This window comes from Anolis carolinensis, chromosome 3, assembly GCF_035594765.1.
Source record: "Anolis carolinensis isolate JA03-04 chromosome 3, rAnoCar3.1.pri, whole genome shotgun sequence".
NCBI lineage: Eukaryota > Metazoa > Chordata > Lepidosauria > Squamata > Dactyloidae > Anolis > Anolis carolinensis.
Window position 1 is genome coordinate 34,030,687 of NC_085843.1, and position 22,295 is coordinate 34,052,981.

The 22,295-nt window shown below is 38.7% G+C and overlaps 1 protein-coding gene across 5 annotated transcripts in view; it reads right to left on the reverse strand.

Moving 5' to 3' along the window:
* stard13 (StAR related lipid transfer domain containing 13) overlaps nucleotides 1-22,295 on the reverse strand; it is a 272,259-nt gene that overhangs the window by 74,005 nt on the left and 175,959 nt on the right. For 2 of the 5 annotated variants that reach the window (XM_062974712.1, XM_062974711.1), the window contains exon 1: nucleotides 4,042-6,993. The exons of the other annotated variants lie outside the window; for them this stretch is intronic. The gene's annotated coding sequence lies outside the window, so the exon portion shown is untranslated. Of the gene's footprint in view, nucleotides 1-4,041; nucleotides 6,994-22,295 lie in introns of those variants that run through there. 5 annotated transcript variants of the gene reach the window in all.

Genomic DNA, 22,295 nt, shown 5'->3' on the forward strand with positions numbered 1-22,295 from the left:
ATTCTGTACATTATATGAAGATAGGAAAGCGAGAATGTGGATGAATTCCAGGCAGCAAAGGGTTCTTTGAGCATGCTGGATATTTCCTCTTTGGGATCTAGTGTTGAACAATTAATTTGATGCTTGAAAGAACTCCTAAAGAAGCATAATTTTACCTATTCTCAACTTGTTTTAGTCATAAAAAGAAACATGTAATAAAACACCATCTGTTTCCAGTGATTTCCTCTTTCGAAGGAAGTCCAACTTAGATAATTATGTGTTACTGTATAAAAAGCATGGTGAACTACAGAAACCCCACTTGAGATTTCATGGCATCAAAATAGGTCGTCCTTTTCATGAAATAAACTTACAAACTAATCCTAAAAGGGGGTGAAAGAAAAAAATGTATGAACCTTTAGTCCTCATGTATGTAAAGACAAATTTTATGAGAAGGATTTGCTCGTGGTCTATATTTCACATCAGAAGTGATTGAATGAAAGATTACATATGTTTTATCATTTTATACTTAAAATTGGTATTTTAATGGAATAGAGTGAATTAAATGCTTTAAAAAGTTATCACAGAATGCATTAGGAATTCATAGATCAGCCAAAAATATATATGACAGATGCCGATATATAAATATTGCAAATATTGCCAACGAAGATATTTCAAAACTGAACAATGTTATTTTGTGTGGGAATCTAACAGCCATTCCTAAATGATAAACTCTGACCTCTTTCCTTTAATAAATGCCCACTGAGTATCCAGCCTTCCACATAATACTTCTTACTGATAAAGCAGTCGTTGCTGCACCATATACACTGTTGAGGAAATCCATAGCGAATGCCCAGTTCCTCCAATGCCAGTCTTTCCAACAATACATAAAGCCGGTATCTCACAGAAAAAGCTCCAGATTAGTCTATTCTCCTTTTTTACAGTTTCTCCCACCCACAGTTTGATGTGATGCATTAAAAAATAGTACAGTATTACTGTATGTGATTTTACTGTTTTGTAGCTTGGGAATAATATTTTAAAAATCCACACACTGCTTGTTTAACCAATCATTGTCCCATCTCCCTCCTCATACTTTCCATGACAATGGAAATAGTATACTCAAAAAATACAGCAGCCTTACCCATATTGCCTAGAGGGGACTGTAATCCAAAACAGCTGAAATGCGTCAGAATGGGGAAGACAAGATTTGGAGAATATGACGGTTGTCTTTGTCATCCCCCAATTACAAAACATTTGTGGGCTAGTTGAAGTTAATAATTAGCTAGTTTACATTTGTAGTGACAGTTGTAGCTTTCCATTCAGGAGAAGAATTGTTTCATATACAGTAGAGTCTTGCTTATCCAATGTAAACGGGCCAGCAGAACATTGGATAAGCGAATATGTTGGATAATAAGGAGAGATTAAGGAAAAACCTATTAAACATCAAATTAGGTTATGATTTTACAAATTAAGCACCAAAACATCATATTATACAACAAATTTGACAGAAAAAGTAGTTCAATACACAGTAATGCTATGTATTAATTACTGTATTTACAAATTTAGCACCAAAATATCATGATATATTGAAAACATTTACTACAAAAATGTGTTGGATAATCCAGAATGTTGGATAAGTGAAAGCTGGATAAGTGAGACTCTACTGTATATGGGAAACAATGCATTATAATTAACAACATTTTCCTGAGGAAGCAAACAAGTTTTTAAAAGTTTTGTTTTAGTTTCATGATGACTTTTATATATATATATAGGTGTGTGTGTGTGTGTGTGTGTGTGTGTGTGTGTGTGTGTGTCACACACGTGTCTGTCTGTCTGTCTGGCTATCTAGCTATCTATCTCTATTGCCATTGGAAAGCCTTGATAACTGAAGGAAGCACAAATCCACGATTCAACTTTCCTGTACATTCCTGCCCTTCTAAACTATCCGTACAAAGTGCCATTTAATCTATTTCTGGTTTGTGGTTTTTAAAGAAGTGAATTAAAAATTGAAAAATAAAAAGACCCCCACCCCCTTTTGGGCTTGGAATACAGAAAAATCCATCTAATTAGCAAAGACATATGCATGTATCACACAGTGCCCATTCATTCATCATTGTGAAATGCTGCAATCTGATTCCAGTGACGTCAAAGTCAGGATCTAAGGGAAAAAAATAGCTGGCATACAGCAAATACTTGGCTCACCGTATGCAAGGATAATCAAGTGAAGGGCCCTATATGATGGGAAGAAAAGCTTTCAAGAATGCACATTTATGAAGCAGACAGATAGCAGCAGTGGGAAAATGGCATTAATCTCATTTCTTCATCACCCTAGATATGTTCTTTTCTTGAAGCTCACATCAAAGTACTTAATTTTTTTTGGTTAAACTTAAGATTGCTATATAAGTAAATTTAGAAGTTAGAAAAGTTACTGTCTGGACTACAACTCAGAAGTCTCCAGTCAGAATAATCAGCTGACATGCCAGTTACTTCAAAAAAGTAACTTCCCCAAACTCTGTATCAATTGTAATAATCTTAAGCACTCTTAGTAGCATCATGTAAGACCATCCTGACTATAAGATCTTAGAAAGTAAAGACAACATGGGCAACAGACATGCCACACTAATACACAACCATTCATTTCACCGATAAAAGCATGACTAGATCTAGGGAAGCCCTTTAAGTAAAAAATAGAAAGGAGTGGAAAAAAGAAAGAAAATCTCTGCAGTATCCAAGGCTGAAAAGAGACACATTTATGGCTCTGATAGATCTATGTGACTGTCAAGAATAACACATAAATGCACCAAGAGCTTTTTTAAAAAACGAGGCATTGGGGATACTGGACAACACCCACTCTCTTCCTGCTATTACAATTTAATAGTTGAATAATATGGATACTATGCTGTTGCCCCCTTCCCTAATTTACCCTGTCGTCAACAACAGAGCGGCCCCCACCCCTGTGCAAATGACATCAATCAGCAGGGAGTTCTGTAAAATGCATAAAACAGTCATCTTCCAAACCCTACTAGAAGATAAATGATTCCAGACGTTGGACTTCAGCCATTTTCCCACACATGCTACAATGTTTTGTCATCCATATTGAGCCTCAATGTTGATGTGGTATGTGTGTGTGTGTTTAAAAAAGAGAGGAAAGAATAGAAAAGAAGAAGGGAAAAGTTTGCAGAGAAAGCGTTGACTTTTGCCCAAGTACAGACAGCACATTGAGGCTACTCCAGCAAAAGTGTTGCTGCATAAAGTGTAGTCAAATGGCTGTTTCCCAAATAATATAAGTCCTACGTCCTAAACAAGCAACAATTAGTACCTTCTGCTTGTCATTACTTCTACCCCAAGCCATTAGAAATTGGGTAGCTTGTAGCAATTCAGAACAAATCAATGCATTTGAAAAACAGCTCGCAAAATTCATGTTTCATAATGTCATGTATGAAAATATATATGTAAACTTTAAAACGATATTTAAAGGTATGATAGTTGTTTTAAATCACTAGCATGTAAAACATAGAATTATCAGGTCTTCAGAAGTAGGGATGAACAAAACTTTTAGCAGTACTTTAGGATCAGATAAAAATCTTTCCAAAACATAATGGAGATATTTTTCTCAATGAGCACTGTGATATCTGAAAGAACAATCCCATAGCTTACTTTCTATGCTGTTTTTTCCTGTTTATCCCACAACAAAGAGTAAGGAGTGGGAAGAAACAAGATTTGATATTGCAGCTAGTAAGTACTCAAATAGGAGAAAACAAACAAAACAAACAATTCATATTTTCTTTTCCCTTTATATATATGCCAGGCATGCTTCTTTTTCTTTTTGAGAAGGGAGCTTTCAAGATAATCAAAAGCACCCTGCAGTATGGGTTTATGAGCATTTTAAAAGCTTGTTTGCAATTTTTTTCAGTAAGCAACCCCACAAGAACTTCAGTCTCACATGTATATAAAATCTTTTGAAGAGAAAAGCAAAGGATTTCTTCTTTTCTAAACTGAAGAACACTTCAAATGGCATTAGTTTTAGTAGTAACAATGCATAATTACCAGAGGACACAAACTTACTTTGTGCACAAGTATCCTAAGGCTCCGCAGCTCCTGAAACAAAATCTCTTCCCTTACTTCATTTTCTGCTCAGTGAGAAGAACTGTGCAGAATCTGACAGATGGTTTCACTCTGCCACCGAGCATTTCCTCTTGGTTATCTCTGCCAGCTAATATTTCCAAGAAACTGTCTACAAGGCTGTGCTCGACATCATTTCTAGTCTGATCAATGCCCTGCCTGACTTTAGGTTGGTTTCTAGTCCCGCCTCCAGTTCTTGGAGAAACGAAAAGACACAGCTGGGTCCTCTGTAAACCATTTATCTTACCATGAGCTGCACAGGGTAAATCAAACAATTATGCCACGAAGAGACCTGCTCCTCCACTTGAAACTTGGAAAGCAATTACTCATCTTAATGAGGTGCACATGAAAGTCAACCCTGTAGTCAAATCAATAATACTGAGAAGTAATGACAAGAGGGCTACAACCTTCAAGCTTGGAGAGCTTGGGAAATGTTACACTGCACTTCCCTTTGTACATACTAAGCATTTTATACCAAGCCGCTCTGAAAGAAACATACACTCTCGCTGGTATGGGTCAATATGGAGATGACACCAACTGTATTTATCCTTTCAGATTGGGAAAGATGTAGAAGCCAGGCAGCAGTTTTTGTACTGGGTGACGGTAAAATAAGATGAAACTTATATCAGGCAAGATAGTCGTATTTTTAGTTTGGAATCTCGATAAGCTAAAAACTGGCATGCAAATAACTACCGTGTTTCCCCGAAAATAAGACAGTATCTTATATTATTTTTTGCTCCCAAAGATGTGCTAGGTCTTATTTTTAGGGGATGTCTTATTTTTCCATGAAGAAGAATTCACATTTATTGTTGAACAAAAAAATAAATATTTATTATATACTGTACAGTAGTTGTCATCACAAACCAACATAACCAAACCAGACAAACTGTGACTCCTGTCAAGAATTTCTTGTTACTACTGTATAAATATAAATAATATAGCATTTTAATATATTATTACCATTATTTCAATGTACAACTGGTATGTACATTTACCGATCCTACAAGTTCTGGTGTTTTGTTTGGCATGCTTCCAAACAAAAACTTTGCTAGGTCTTACTTTTGGGGGAGGCCTTATATTTAGCAATTCAGCAAAACCTCTGCTAGGTCTTATTTTTTGGGGATGTCTTATTTTCAGGGAAACAGGGTAGTATCTACTTTAGCTTAAGTTAATAAAAACACCACATGCACACAGTTCTGCAAGGCCAATTACAAATAGACCCTATATCTTTGTATGTATCATGTGGGAATAGAGCTGCCTGGGGACAGTTGCTGCAGCAAAGGGTGCATCTACGTTGTAGAATTAATGCTGTTTTGCACTACTTTAACTACCCACTGCATGGCTATCAGTCTCCTCCCAGTAGACTTAAATCAAGGAAAAGATTCATGAAAACCACCACTCCTCTAAATGTTCCCCCAGCAACAGAAAGAATATCCCTGTGGGTATCAAAATCAGGCAGTTCCAACCGGATGGCTCCTCATGAGGGTCTGCCTCCAGGGGCAAAGCAAAAATGGGCAATTTGGAAGTCCCTGAACAGACTAAGGAGTTGGCAGATCAAAAGACAACCTGGCAAAATGGCACCATCTAGGAGAATCCTCCACCTTGTGCGATTAGAGCAGAACAAACAACTCAGTATCTGTATGCTTGCCCACAATGCCCTGCCTCATGCACAGAGGAAGAACTGTTTAAAGATACAGACAATGCAGTCGCTGTTGCCCGTTTTCTGGTCTAAAGCTGTTTAGCTGCTTGTGATCCCTTTATTTTATCAGTTTTAAACTTATTTATTTATGCAATGCTTTTGACACAAAATAAATAAAAACCACTTTAACTGCCATGGCTGAATACGATAGAATTCTGGGATTTGTAGTTTGGTGAGGCACCAACACTCTTTGTTTGGAAGGGCTAATTTGGATCTTCCCTTGTGTTTTTTTTAACCCTCAATGCAGTTGAATTAAGTGGTTTATCCAGGCTTAAATCACAGAGGTTTGTGTGTGTTGTGTGGGCACGTGCAGGCTAATGCACCTCTACACTGAATTATTTGGCACACTTTGTCCATATTCTGGATATTTAGATTTTTTAAGAATACAAGTGCAGTTCATTAAATTGTTCTAAACAAGAATATAATACACCAGCCAATATTTTATTCAACAGAATGGTTTCTTGCACATCTTTTTCCTGGAAAAACACTATACTTCTGCCTAACATTTTAACAACACATAAAAAGTAACAATCCAGGCATAGACAGATAGATAGAGAGAATGCCTAACAACAGTCCAAAATATGTGTGGGCCAATGGAATCTGTTTTTGCAAGCAAAGTTATATGTATTTTTAAACATATAAAAAAGTTTCCAAGGAGAACTTGGTCTCCAGATGTTACTTAAATTGTGAATCATTTTATGAAATGGTTTTCATTTTCATATAAACAAATGACTTATGGACACGGGACTGCAAGATTATCTTTCTTAAACCGTGCAGGTACTTTTTTTGCCAGAAGATTGTGGGCAGCCATTGTTATCAGTAGAAAGATAGTCAAATGGGACTTACTATAACTTGTAACTCTCTCAGGTTGCCAACCTGAAATCATTCATTCTTCAACTTGCAAGTAGTCTCATATATTCATTTTAGATGGTATTCAAAATAGCATTACGTTTGCTATTTTGGTATTCAAAATAGCATTACATTAGCATTATTACCTATTGTGATAACACTGTTGTTTTACATTATTTATGTTGTGAATTGTTTTTATGTATTGCTATTTTAACTGTGTTGTTGGGCCTTGCCTCATGTGAGCCACCCTGAGTCCCCTTGGGGAGATAGTGGTGAGATAAAAGAATAAAGTTATTAAAAAGTTATTCAGAGGAATGTGAAGTGGTAATTTTTCAACATGCAGATTTCAGTTGTCAGGACCCAGGCTACAGAACACCAATAACCATGCGCAGAGGCCGGATTCTATCTAATATCTTTATTAAAGGAATATATAAGGTCAATAAAAACAAGTGAAGAATATAGTTCAGAAGTAGACCTTTCAGGAAAGGTCAAATATAGTCCAGGAAAATAATGTCCAATATGTGATATTAGAGTCCGAAGTTATAATCCAATAACCGAAACACACACTTTGCCAAGCAATAGTGTGGGGAGATGACAAGGTCTTTTAGTCCATTGAAGCTTGACAACAAGGCTGGAAAATAAACTAGATTCTTGGCTAGACAAGACTTGATACGAGGCAAACAAGAAGCAAGAACAAGGTCCGTGGCGAGGTCCGCGGCAAACGTGAAACAAGGCAGGCTTGGAACTTGGTCTTGGAAACAAGGAACTGGAGTTACGAAGTCCACACACGATCTCACTCCTCAAGCTGATGAGTTGACTCCGCAAGGTTTCCTTTGCGGCAAAACACCTAAATAGGGTCTCGTTTCCCGCCAGAAGAACACTTTCCCTGGAGAACGAGAAGTGAAACCCAACTCCGTCCAGATGCATGACTCCTTAGAATTTCCCAAGGGAAGCAGACCTAATCAGCTAATTGTTTGGCTGCGATTCTGAGGCTCCGGCGATTCGCCTCCCTAGCTCCTCTATCTCTATTGTAATTGTCCTTTCGAGAAAACGGGGGAGAATTCTGCCCAAGGCTTGTTTGGCTGACTTCTTGAGGGCAAACATCCTCCAGGTGCAGGGGCTCCGATTCTGGCTGAACCTGTCAGGACCCAGGCTGCAAGGCACCAATAACCATACACAGAGGCCAAAATCTATCTACTATCTTTATTGAAGAAGTATATAAAGTTGGTAAAAACAAATGTAAAAGTTAGTCCAGAAGCAGACCTTTCAGGAAAGGTCAAAATTAGTCCAAGAACCAATGTCCAATATGCAATATTAAGGGCCAAAGTTGTAATCCAGTAACCGAAACACTCACCTTGCCAGGCAAGGTGAGGGGAAATGACGAGGTCCTTTAGTCCATGAACTTGAGCAAGGCTAGGAATTAAGTTGATACTTGAAAACAAGGCTTGAATCGTGACACAAGGTAACGAGGAACAAGAACAAGGTCCGTGGAATTACTTGGTAAAATCCGTGAAACAAGGCAAGGTTTAGTCCCGGAAGACGAGGCAAGGTCCGAAGGTAAACAAGGCTGGGAAGCAGGAGCGAAGGCTTGAGAACAAGGACAAGGCTTGAACAGGAACGAGGCTTGGAACGGAGCGCGCTGTCCAGACACAACTCGCTCCGGAGGCTGACGAATTGACTCCGCGAAGTTACTTCGCGGTTAAAACACCTATATAGAGTCTAACTTTCCCGCCGAGAGCAGTTCTCTGGGAACCAGAAACAAAGCTAATCTCTGAGACCAGATGTTTGACTCCTTAAAGATTCTCACGGAAAGCAGGCTTAATTGGCTAAATTCTTAGCAGCTATTCTAGCACTCCTGCGCGAGGCCGCTTCCAAACCTCTCTGTTGTTTACAAAACTCATGGCGAGAAAACACAGGAGATGTAGGTTCAGGGTTTGTTTGACATACTTCTGGAACACAACTCTCTTGCAGGTGCAAGGTTCCCAGATCTGGCTGGGAAGAACCTGGCTGGGAAGATTCCAGTTCTGACTGGGAAGGTAAAAAACCCAAGTTTTCTTCTTCATCAGGCATCACAATGTCATGAGCAGGACTACAAGGCCCATGAGTCATCACAGAACCGGTGGAAATCCCATGTTTTCCTCTTCGTCTGCCACAATAGTACTAGGAAACGGACTACAAGGCCCATGAGACATCACACCAGTGGATTTGGCACCACCTGAAATATGTGGTCTTGATGCCACCTGTCCTCCCCTTGTACAGAAAAGGAGCAAAGGTGGTGGATAATAAGTCTTAAATCCATCTTTTTTCAACCTGGCACCCTCCAGATGAACTACAAAACACATAATTGCACAGCTAGTTTCATGGGATCATGGGATTTGTATAGCTGGATCTCTTGACATTTGAGATTGAATGCTTGTTAGAATCAGTTCTGTCAATTTCTTAGGTTTTAGGTCCAAATTAGAGTGGTAAAAGCTCAATTGCTTTTCAAGCCAGAAGTAAATATGCTCTAACAGAGTTGTTAAGGATCCTTCTACCCCCTGCTTGCTTCTCCTAATATGATTTAGCAGATGTAGCAAAGAGAAGACAACACCATGGGTTTAACTGTCGTTTTACAAGCCAATAGCCAGCATGGAAAATAACCCAAGATCCTTCCTGACTTCACAGGAGCTCTAGTGAAAAACAATGACTATTATACAGCTTGCAGTTTTATGTATTGAGAGCAGTGTGGTTCTGAGAAATTAATGCTCCATCCGTTGCAAGATACAGCTCTCCTGCTGAGGCCCACATCTGAGCAGTCCATGCCTCAGGTTTTGAGTGCAACAGCTATAATGGTTCTCCAAGGGGATTTGATGCCTAATCCACAGCAATAGCTTGACAGCAGAGAAATAACTGCTCAAAAACTATAAAGGGGATGATTCCAAGTCTATTGCCGGTTTTAGAAGTGCAGCAAACATTTTATATCCTTTTCTAGTATTGCTACCAACTGCAAAGATAGCTAAGGATGGCTTCATTGAGGATTCAAATGAACTTGCAAGCACATCATTAAAAAAAGGGCATTGCAGAATGCAAATGAGCAGCTTGAACCAAAATCTCCTACTGTGAAACTCTTTATGCAACTGAGGGAAATACCTAGTTTCCAGATTCACCATAGTTCAAGGGCAATGAGCTATTCTTAATAGAGAGAGAATCTGGACTGCTTCATCAGTAGTGGTTGACGGCTTCCATGTGCTATGAAATTTAAAGGCGCTGCCAGGGGGATAAACCTATTCTGAGGATTCACCAACCCAATGATATGGAAACCACTAGTTATCATTGTGCCAAAAATCTCCTGTAATTAGACTTCTTTGAAGTGCATGTAGAAGATCACATGGCTGAATAGCCTTCTCAAGCAAAATGAAATAGGAAACCAGAATGTCAGAGAAAAGATGGCAAACTTTGGCATATCTCAAAGACATGGAGAAGAATCCAATGATTTGGTAAAATCAACTTGTATAGTTACCTGAATTTGTAAAATTCCAAATTAACCAATTACAGATTAGATTATTCTAGATGAGCCCATATAAAACAAGTTTACTGTTCAACCTTAAGAAAACAGAAACAATAAATACAGATGATTTAAATAACTTTAAAGTAGATAATGAAGACATTGAAAGAGTAAAATATTTTCTAAATCTTGACTAAACTGAAATGAGAGTACCGTCAAGAAATCAGCAGATGACTAAGATTTGGAAAGGCAGCTCTGAAGGAGCAAAAGAACAACTGGAAGTATAAAGAGGCAGATCATTGAATAGTAAAGTTAGGAAGGCCCACACCATTGTATTTCCCATTTATATGTACGGTTCTGAAAGCTGGATAATGTAGACAGCTGATTGGAAGAAAATCAGCTCCTTTGAAATGTGGTGCTGGAAAGGAGTTCTAGAGATACGGTGAAATGCTGAAAAGATATGTGAGCCCTAGAACAAATTAAGTCTGAATTCTCCCCAGATGCCAACGAGAATGATTAAACCGTGACTGTCATACTATGGATCTATCTTGAGAAGACAAGATTCACTAGATAAAACAATAATGCTTAGTAAGGTGGAAGACACAAGGAATACAGGAAGACTGCATTCCAGATGGATAGACAGAAGTCCCTTCTACACAGCTGTATAAAATCAACATGATCTGCTTTGAACTGGATTATATGGCAGTGTATACTAAGGGCCCTTCCACACAGCTATCTAACTCAGAATAGCAAGGCAGAAAATCCCACAATCTTGGCTTTGAACTGGGTTATTTGAGTCCACACTGCTGTATAGTCCAGTTCAAAGCAGAAAATGTAGGATTTTATTCAGTTTATTCTAAACAGAGTTGATGGATGTTCTATACTTTGGATCTATACACTCCTGAAATCAGGGAGTGTATAGGCATAGGTATATGTGAATGGATTGATGTTTTTTGTTATTTCCTATCATGTTGATTTTAGCGTGCTAACCCTATGAATGAGAGACCTCCAGTCTCAGTCATCAACAGCCCTGCTCTGATCTTTTAAATTCAGGGTCATGATTTCCTTGACAATATCAATTAATCTGCAATTCTTTTCATTTGCCAAGTATTATTGCCTTTTCCAGTGAGACACATTGTGTCACGATGTGTCCAAAACACAACATACTCAATTTAGTCATCTTGGCTCTTAGTGAAAGTTCAGGTTGGAACAATTGCACATTCATTTGTCTTTTCGGTAGTCCAAGTTACTCAAAGAACTTGCCTACATCACATTTCAAATGTGGTGATTTTCTTCCTGTCAGCTGTCTTCATTATCTAGCTTTTACAACCGTACATAGAAACTGGAAATACTATGGCATGGATGATTCTGACTTTGATATATAATAATACATCTTTACATATGGGGGTCTCATCTAGTTCATTCATAGCTGCCTTATGATAGACTGCCAACAGATCCTTTTATTACCAGACTTGCTTAGATCTTGCGTGGTTTCCTTTATTGAGTCACTTGACCTGTAGTGCAGTTATCTTTCCCTCTTACAGAATTACACAGATGGGAACCAGGGCATATGAGGCCAAGAAACATCAAAATGGAGACCAGATGGTAAAATTGATGAATGATGACAAACACATAAGATAAGAGGGCTGCAGCAGTTTGCTTTTTTCTGGGTCTACTGGGAAGGGGAAGATTCTGCCCTTTCCTCTCCGGTGGCATTAATTGAGTACAATCTACTTTCCACCATGAGCTCAGTTTGCATCAATAGAAGTAAGCCAAGGATGAAGGGGTAATTGGGGGAGAGACTGGGATCTTTTAAAAAGCAGCTGAAAATATGGGTGATGGAGAATTAATCAGTACTATACATGCAACATTGGGGAAGTTGGAGGATATACTTCCTGCCTTTTGGATTTGACTGAAATTGCTCTCTATTCCATGGATATCAGCTGCATAACCAAGAATTAGTGGCAACATTCCCCCTCATCCTTCCTAATCTCTTTCTTCTTTTGTTTTGATTTTGAGGTTACAAAGGTTTGCAAAAATTAACAATCCAGATCCTGCCTGATGACATGAGAGGCAGAGTTCAAAATTGGTGTTTCTTTGTAATACTATAGGTTCTGTAGCATGCCAGTGTTGTCCATCATAAGTCATTTGAGCATGATCAACCCCAATGTGTTCCCCACAAGTCTCACAATATTCTGCATAAAGGGATTCAAAACAGCCACAGCAGAATGGCCGCCCATCCTTCATTATATATCTTTGTCCTCCAAGTATGGTTTCACACTCAAGGCAACAGAAGTGTTTCATGTGCCAGTGACGACCTTCTGCTTCTGTGCATTCATCAGCAAAAATAATCTCATCACACGCAGAACATCGTGGCTTGAGTAGTTCATATAAGTAAAAAAAAGAGAAAAAAAGGGGGAGGGGGGCATTTTATTGCAAGTTACTTATTTTCTTAATGGAACGATTTAATAGGAAAGGGTCACTTTAATGTAACTTTTAAGCGTTCCAGTCCTAGAAATGTTCAGTTAGCTTGATTAGTTTAGCTCAGGCATGGGTAAATTTCAGCCCTCCAGGTGCTTTGGACTTCAACTCACACCATTCCTAATCGCTGGTAGGCTGTTAGGAATTGTGGGGGTTGAAGTTCAAAACACCTGGAGGTCCAAAGTTTGCCCTTGCTTGATCTAGCTGCTTTATGAAGTACAATCTATCATGGATTTGAGAGCATGAGCAGGGCTTGCGTGTTGGACTAGGACTCTGTAGACTAGGGCTCAAATTTCCATCCAGCCATAAAAGCCCATTGGATGACCTTGAGCAAGTTGTACTTTCTCATCTCCGGAGGAAGGCAATGACAAACTGCCTCTTGACAAATCTTGCCAAGAAAATTCCATGATAGATTTGCCCAAGATCAGAAATAACACAACAACAATGGATTTGAACCCTCTTTGTTAGATGTATGGCAGAATAAATCGTTTTTAAAGGTGCTGCTAGCTTCCTTCTTTCTTTCCTCCTGTTCAATCTGTCCTAGGAAGAATGACAGTACTTGACCCATACAACTGTGAAGCATAGATATAGGCAATGTCATCTTTCCTTTAGCACAGCTGAAATTCAGATGGTGTTGTTCTGCCAAATTGGACCATGGACCACAAGAAACTAAAGTCCAAAAGGTAGTCAGTTTTCTTGGCCAGTAGAAAGAATCCAAAGAAAATTCTATGAAATACATTAACTGAAATGTACAGTACACGAAGTACTGGATATGCAACCACACCTGAATGGCTGTATCAAACCTGACTGAAGGTTAAACAAAGATGTCAGCAGTTCCCAATGTTGTCCACTAGAGGCCATCGAGAGCTTGTTTTCTTTCTCAAGCAGGATTTTTCAGAAGCAAGGAAACATAGGAGAACAATGCTGTCCTTAAACCACAAAAATTAAAACAGATCTATAAAAATTAAAGCATGAAGAGATGACAATAATCCAACTGTTTACGTATTAATAAGTGTCTGCTTTATCTATACTCGAGCAAGCCTCCGGCTTTTAAAGAAACAGGGACAAAGGAAGAACATTTTTTATCCTGAGCTTACAAAACGGATTTTCTATCACATGAGCATTAGCAATTAAATTCCTATTCATATTATATAACTTCATGATGAAGAAAATTAAGTTTGAAGTATAAGAGGCAGAATGCAGTACTCCATTGACCAAGAAATGGTACAAGGTCAGCTTTCAGGACTGGTGCTAGTAGTAGCTAGCTAATCCAGTTGTGTGTGTGTGTGTGTGTGTGTGTGTATATATGAGCCCTTGGTGGCGCAGCAGGTTAAACTGCTGAGCTGTTGAACTTGCTGACCGAAAGGTTGGCAGTTTGAATCCAGGGAGCGTGGTGAGATCTCACTGTTAGTCCCAGCTTCTGCCAACCTAGCAGTTTGAAAACATGCAAATGGGAGTAGGTCAATAGGTACCGCTCTGGCGGAAAGGTAACAGTGCTCCATGTAGTCATGCCGGCCACATGACCTTGGAGGCGTCTACAGACAACACCGGCTCTTTGGCTTAGAAATGGAGATGAGCACCAACCCCCAGAGTCAGACATGACTGGACTTAATGTCAGGGGAAATCTTTACCTTTACCTTACGTGTATGTATGTACCTTCAAATCTGTTGCTTCATAGTGACCCCATGAATTTCATAGGGGTTTCTTGGAAAGGAATACTCAGATATGGTTTGTCAGTTTCTTTCTCTGAAATATAGCCTTCAGCACCTGGGATTGCTTGGTAGTCTCCCATCAAAGTAATTACCAGGGCTAACCCTGCTAAGTGTCCAAGATCAGATAGCAGTTACATTTATGATAATTCATAGGCACCAATACAAACTGCTATTTACCACTACTTACTAGTGTTTATATGGCACCATCAATGTGTATATAGCCCTGTACAATATCAACTAATAAAATAGGTCTGCCATAAGTATATATTTATTTTTTAAGGAATAAAAGGGAATAAAAGGGCTAATACAAATGTAAAGCCACACTCTAATACAGTGGTTCTCAACCTGTAGTTCCCCAGGTGTTTTGACCTACAACTCCCAGAAATTATGGCGCAGGCTGTGGCGCAGGCTGGAGAGCAAGCCAGCTGCAACCAGCTGCAATGAATCACTCTGACCAGGAGGTCATGAGTTCGAGGCCCGCTCGGAGCCTATGTTTGTCCTGTCTTTGTTCTATGTTAAAAGGCATTGAATGTTTGCCTATATGAGTCCCCTTCGGGGTGAGAAGGGCGGAATATAAATGCTGTAAATAAATAAATAAATAAATTCCAGCCAGTTTATCAGCGGTTAGGATTTCCAGGAGTTGAAGGCCAAAATATCTGGGGATCCCAGGTTGAGAACCACTGCACTAATATATATATGAATTCACAAAGTTATAAAGGTGAAATTTAGAAAAAAAAAGTTTCAGGCTGATATTTCAGAACAGAAATGGAAAGAGCAGTCAACACATACTCAAAAATATATTCAGAAACATGCAGGAACACATCTTTGATGCTTCATTATAAGAAGAGATCCAGTTCTACTTCAATCGGTCTCCTGTTTCAAAGATAGAATTGCACTGTGAATCTGTTTCTATAGAACTGGGCAAAATGCATTGAATTCTATTTGAGCTGAAGGTGTGTTTTAATTGACAATGTTTCTAAATTCATGTCATGTTTTTAAAAGTCGCCCTAACAATCTGAACGTATGAGGTTATCAATTCCAGAGATTTTGATCATGACAGATGGAATACCACACTGGCGAGAAGAGAGTTAACATGCTTCCCATTTTGCCAAGAAAATGAAAACACAATGCAAGACAAGGATATCTATTCCAAAATGAATCACAGAAGGCGCTCAACACATTCATAGCCATGGCCTCACCACTGCCTTGTTCACACACTTTTTATGCCAAATTGACAACTAGGGTACATTCACAAGATGGCACTCAGCATGAAGTATAATGCTTTGGGAGCTCAAGAAAAATATAACATTTCAGGGAAATGTACAATAAATTATTTATTTTATTTATTATTTTTTTATTTATTATTAAACTTATATACCGCTACTCCCAGTTTGGCTCAGAGCGGTTTACAAAAATAGATTAAAACAATACACTTGGCTTTAAAATAACAATATAAATAATAAAAACAACAATAAAAGCAACAATAAAAACAGACATAGCCCCGAGTTTTTCACCCACTGAACGCTTATGAACCTTTTCACACTGAAACTTAATATACAACTCTAGATTCTTATCTGAAATGCTTGGGATCAGAGGTGTTTTTGAGTGTGATTTTTTTCTGATTTTGGAAAACCTGCATTTGTCTATACATGCATAATGAGATATCTTGGAGATGGACCTCAAGTCTCAACATGAAATGTACGAGTATTTATGTTTCATGTACACTTTACACATAGCCTAAAGATAATTCTATACAAAAATAATTTTGTCCATGAAACAAAAGTTGTGTACATTGAATCATTGGAAAGCAAAGATGTTGCTATCTTCGCCACTTATGTGGACAATTTTTGATTTTGGAGGATTTTGGATATTCAACTTGTACTAATCAATATATTAAACATCCTTTTTGTATTTGCTAGAAATGATTGTTCCATTCATATCTTTAAAAACCTTGGACATTCTTTTAGATAGAAAATTTGAATTTGAAATATTGGGATTCTGACTCAAGGGACGTGAACCACTATATGTGCATATGGACTGAACTTGTAATCTTATCAGTCCTCACTTGCCATTTAGTCTCAATTAAGTCAGTAGCACTTTCTTCTGAGACAACATGTGTGCAACTGATCTATAAAAAAAACTGAGTTTGCTTTTCAAATATCTACTATATTCTGTTTTTAAATACCAAAAGGTATCATAGATATTTGAATTTAGGGCCTGAGAATGAGCACAGGTGTTCAGGTACTATGTAATCCAATTAAAAATCTTTTAAAGGAAGCATTTTTTGTTGCTAAAGAAGTTACACTTAACAGGCTTAGAGTAATTAGGCAGCTTGGAAAGTTGGTGTGCACTTAGAAGTCTGCTGCCAGAACTATAATGAGAGGCAAGCACTCCTGTCCTTGTGTGTCCCACAGCTGTTGTGACATTTTTCCATTTGAGAGGAAAAACAGTTGCCTCCAGCATTTCAGAAGCACGCAGGCTCCACAAAAAGTGTTCATTAGTATTGGATATGAATTTTCAGTTATTGGAAGCAGATGGTTAATCCACATGACAAAGGAGTCTTAAATGAAATTCACTGAAGACTACAGAAAATAATAACACAAGCACAGACTCATTTACGCTCTCTGGCCACGCTTGAAATCTATGCAGGCACAGCCTGGATTAGAGACTAAATACTGCCAGTCAACTATCTAATCAAGAGGGAAAGGTGCCTAATCTTGGCCCCTGGCCTTTTTCAGATGTTGAGCCATAGTATCTAACTGGGCATCCAGATGTGCAGCTCCAACTGCTGGATTAAACAATAAAACCTCCCATGAAGGAGATATTTGTGCATATGATTATCCATCCAGTCTGGGGTTCAAGCAAACAGTCTACTTTGTATACACTGAACACATGAAGTATCTAAAAGATGAAATTTGGTCTCACAGTATTGGCAGGAAAAGCTACATTTTTTTACCTTCATCGCTTTAGACCAATTCTATTGCACTTTATGAAACCAGAATCATTTCTATGCAGTCATTCTCGAGCAAAGATGAACAAAACAGCTTGTGCAATTAGCAGGTGTTGGGGCCAAGGAACATTTTAATACAATAACCAGATCACCTTCAGCCTCAGCAATTATATGAGTTTATGAATAAATTCATTATCAACAATAGGATGTCCAGGTGCAGAGAATTAAACATTTGATCTCTTCCTATGAATTAGTTTCCATTCCTCCTCAGAAAATGGATTCAAAAAACAATGTGTGCTTGTGAATGCTGTTGCTTGAATTTTAATTTGCCAAGCAGAGATTTGCAAAAATATTAGTAGCAGTTCTAATTTAATATGATTCAAATTTTTAACTGAAAAAAAGAAAGAATGGTGGACAAAGGTCTCTTTTACACTAAATTCTTAAAGCACTTTTGAGACTACTTTAAGTGTTATAATTGTATTATATGGATTCTTGGGTTTTGTAATTTGGTAAAAAATTCACCCAAATGTAATTCTAAGCAACTCATTAAACTACAATTTACGTTATGTTATAACTGTTAAAGTAGCATTAAAGTAATTTGAGAAAGACCACATAGGCGTGTTGATATCCCAGCATTTGTATAACTGTGGAATTCACTTGGGGATCTGAAGGCCCTTCCACACAGCCATGTAACCCAGAATATCAAGGCAGAATATCCCACAATATCTGCTTTGAACTGGGGCCCCTTCCACACAGCGGTGTAAAATCCAACATTATCTACTCTAAACTGCAATATATGGAAGTGTGGACTCAGATAACCCCGTTCAAAGCAGATAATGTGGGATTTTCTGCCTTGATGTTCTGGGTTATATGGTTGTGTGAAAGAGCTCTGGGTTATCTGAGTTCACACTGCCATATATTCCAGTTCAAAGCAGAAAATGTGGGATTTTATTCAGCTGTGTGGAAGGGGCCTGGGAGAATATATAGCAGGTTTTGAATAGGAGGATTAGCCAGAAGCTGGGGAACCAAAACCAACAAGAATGTATAGAAGACTAGTGTGGATTCAACAACAGGGCAGTGAGTTGGATGCCTCTCTCAGAATTAGTGACAAATGTTGTTCAGGCAGCCATAGAACATTCATTGTCTGCATCATTTAGAATGGCTGACAGTTCAAGACAAATGACTGGGGCCACATCAACGGAGCTACAGGTTTGCTGAGCTTCTCCCAAAACATCCAAGTCTTGCTATTATCTCAGAGGAGGACAAAACAATAGAGAAGACTAAGGGTACATCTACACCTTGGAATGAATGCAGTTTGACACCACTTTAACAGACATGGCTATTGATTCCTGGGAGTTGTAGTCTGGTGAAGCACAAGGACGCTTTGGCAGAGAAGGCTAAAGACCTTGGACAACTACCTCTCCCATGATTTCATAGCATTTAGATATGGCAGTTAAAGTAGTATCAATCTGTATTAGTTCTACTGTGTAATTATTGATCAGAATGTGTGTGAGTGTGTATTTGGTGGGTGGGTAAAATACAGAATTCAATGTAAAAGTGTTCTAAGCTCATGATTAGTATAAGGACTTATTTCAAATATCAGAAATGGAGCTTGCACAAATATCTTTTCATACCCAGTCTCCTATTTTCCACAGATTTTCTCCATTTCCACAGGTAATGGTTGCTGTCTTACCAACTAATTATAAACCATCCAGAGATCTACCTACAGATTTTAATTCACCTTCTGTCCGCCACTGCCATGAGATACTTCCTTAACTTGAAGTTTCACAAGGTAAAATCTTCATGCTCTTCATGTGCTCAGAGAGAGTAATTATCTTACCCCTTAAGAGCATGAGCTATGCCTTCTATTTAATTCATGGATCTCATTCCATTGAAATTATAAACATGTTAACCATTGCTATTTCATTCCTACCGTGCCAAACACAAAGAAGCCATTTGGTATTGGGTAGGGAAAAATGCTTGCTCAGGAGTATATCACATGTTTTGAATCATGTTTCTATCAGAGAGTCATTCTTTGGAACTTCCAACCAAAAGTTTACCAGTTAACAGGAAGGATCCATGATCTTTTCCTGGCATCCTGGGGAGCTTTTTGTCAATGCAAGAGATCAAATGGAAAATGCCTGGCTAGATGGAGAATCTGGTCTGCTATGGTAATGTCCTGTGGCCTGTAGATAGGCTGAAATCCAATTGCTAGTCCTGACTTGGGAAATCAGTACTTACATAAATTACATTCATCTAATGTGTTTACTTTTGTTGGGATTAGCAATTGGATTTCAGCCTATTTACATTTTATTCATCTAGCAACCAAGCATTTAATTTTGGAAACTTTTTGTCACTTAAGATTCAATCAGAATGGCTGTGGCCAGCTGCCAGAGAGTGGCATTGCTGACTTTATTGAGCAGGGTTGGTAATACACAAAACATTATTCAGGAGCCTTAAATATGGAGTCTCTCAAAGACCTATTAGTCCTGTTCTCCATTTGACAATGACATGAAGATGGAGACCTTGCTCTGCTTGACAAAGAAATTCGAATAATGAAGCCCAATTTCAAATTCTCAGAACCTCAAATGTCACTTTCCCCTAATCTTTATATCCAAGGAACATTGTAAGAATAAAAACCAACCATGTATATTTCACAGTACAATTTGGAATACAGATGGATCATAAACATATTAGCTGATCATTTACACAGTCTTTGAGTCAGAGTGAGAATTATGTGGTTTAGATATCTCAGCAGCCTTAGCCAGTATTGTCAATTCTGAGGCACACTGGTGCCCCTTCCACACAGCTCAATAAAATCCCACATTTTCTGCTTTGAACTCGGTGTGGACTCAGATAACCCAGTTCAAAGCAAATATTGTGGGATTTTTTGCCTTGATATTATGGGTTATGACTGTGTGGAAGGGCCTTGGGATTTGTAGTTCAATAGCGGAAAGGCAATGAATGATACAATCATGGAGTTAGAACTGGCCTCATAGGCCACTGAGGGCTTTTCCACACAGACATATAAGTCAGAATATAAAGGCAGATAATTCACAAAATCTGCTTTGAATTGGGTTATCTGAGTCCACACTGCCATATAATCCAGTTCAATGTGAATTTAATACACCCATGTGGAAGGACCCTGAGTCCAATCTCCTATTTAGTGTAGGAGCTCTAGGTGAAGCACTTAAAACAGGTAGCTGTCCAGCCTCTTTTTAAAAACATCCAAACATCCAATTGGTTCCATTGCTTAATTGCTCTTACAATCATGATGTTCCTCCTAATATTTAATGGATATCACCTCTTCTAAAACATAAACTCATTAGACCTGGACTTACCTTCTAGGGCAGCAAAGAACAAAACTCCTCTTTGTGGACATCTCTTGAAATATTTAAAGAGTGCAATCATATCATCCCCAAGTCTTCTCTTCACCAAGCTGGAGAAATCCAGTTGTTTCAGCTTGGCAAATCTCTGCCATGCCTTAAGCACGTACTCACAAGCCAGTTGAGTTTCCAGAATCACAATATGTTACAGTAAACAGTTCAAATATTGCAGCTCAAACAAAAACATGTTTTGCCCCACTGCTCCACCTAATTACCATTCAAGTGCCAATAAACGAATGTAAAGAAGGTACATGCAAGTTCACAGTAATCAACAGTTCTTTTCTAATTCCTTTTAAAACTGAAAACTGAAAATAACCTAATCCTTTCTGACTTCTGCAGAAACCTACCACAATAGTGTTATTAAGGGTATAGTATTTTCGTTGAACAATTCACAACTAGCCCTTTTGGAGTTTCTAAGCAATGCTAGGGTGGCCTCACTGGGTGATCCAAGATTCTTCACACTGTTGTGATTTTACATAAGCATCCACTTAACGTGTTGAAACATGGTACTGTTACAGCTGTTGACACTTCTTACTATATTGAATCAGCATTACCTATCCTGGAACTGAACTTTACAGGAATTCTTGTGATCACGCAACCGTTTTATTACCGCAATCAGATTGCCACACAATCCAGAATTGTTTATATAGTATTTTGAACCTGATAATGCCTAGGATACATTCAAGGCAGACAGATTTTTAAAAATGTAGCTCCTCCTGTAAGAAACCAATGTCTTCTAGTCAATATTTGTAAATATATTTTAGCACTTTTTATACATCTGGAGGTTCATGCTTCACTGATTATATAGACAAATCTCATGTTTTATGATTAAGAAGGTTATTCACATAACCAATTTTGTGGTAGAAAATTTGTCTCAAAACATCCAAGGAATGCATTGGACAGTTTTATTTCCTTGAGATCTGGATGCATCCTGTTGCATTTTTACTTGTTTTTTTTAAATTCATTTTAAAAATTTGTCGATATCTGTCACATTTAATACCTTATAGGACAGCCAGGGGTAAAAGGGGGAAAACGTGGGGCAGCAGAGGGAACCATCACACTTTGTTTCCTACCATTAGGGTTTGTAGTCTCACTTCTCACAATGTTTCTGCATCTGTCCCTGCTTCCTCTTCAGCTCCTCTTGATCTGTTCTATGAGGAGTCAGGTGTACCTCTGACTCCTCTGGGCTTCGCTGCCACAACACTGCCAGCACAGAGCCCCACAGAGTCCTGCCGGAAGAAGTCCTGCGTCATGTGATGGGCTCCAAGGGACTCCGTGTCGGCAGCGGAGAGAAGATGCTTCTCTTGTTGCATTTGATGAGGCCCATAGTCTGACACTTCTCTTCAAAAGCACTGGAAAATACCCTGGGGACACCTTTAAAGATAAAGGTTTCCCCTGACGTTAAGTCCAGTCATGTCTGACTCTGGGGGTTGGTGCTCATCTCCATTTCTAAGCCGAAGAGCCGGCGTTGTCCGTAGACACCTCCAAGGTCATGTGGCCGGCATGACTGCATGGAGTGCCATTACCTTCCCGCCGGAGCGGTACCTATTGATCTACTCACATTTGCATGTTTTCGAACTGCTAGGTTGGCAGGAGCTGGAGCTAACAGTGGGCACTCAAGCCGCTCCCGGGATTT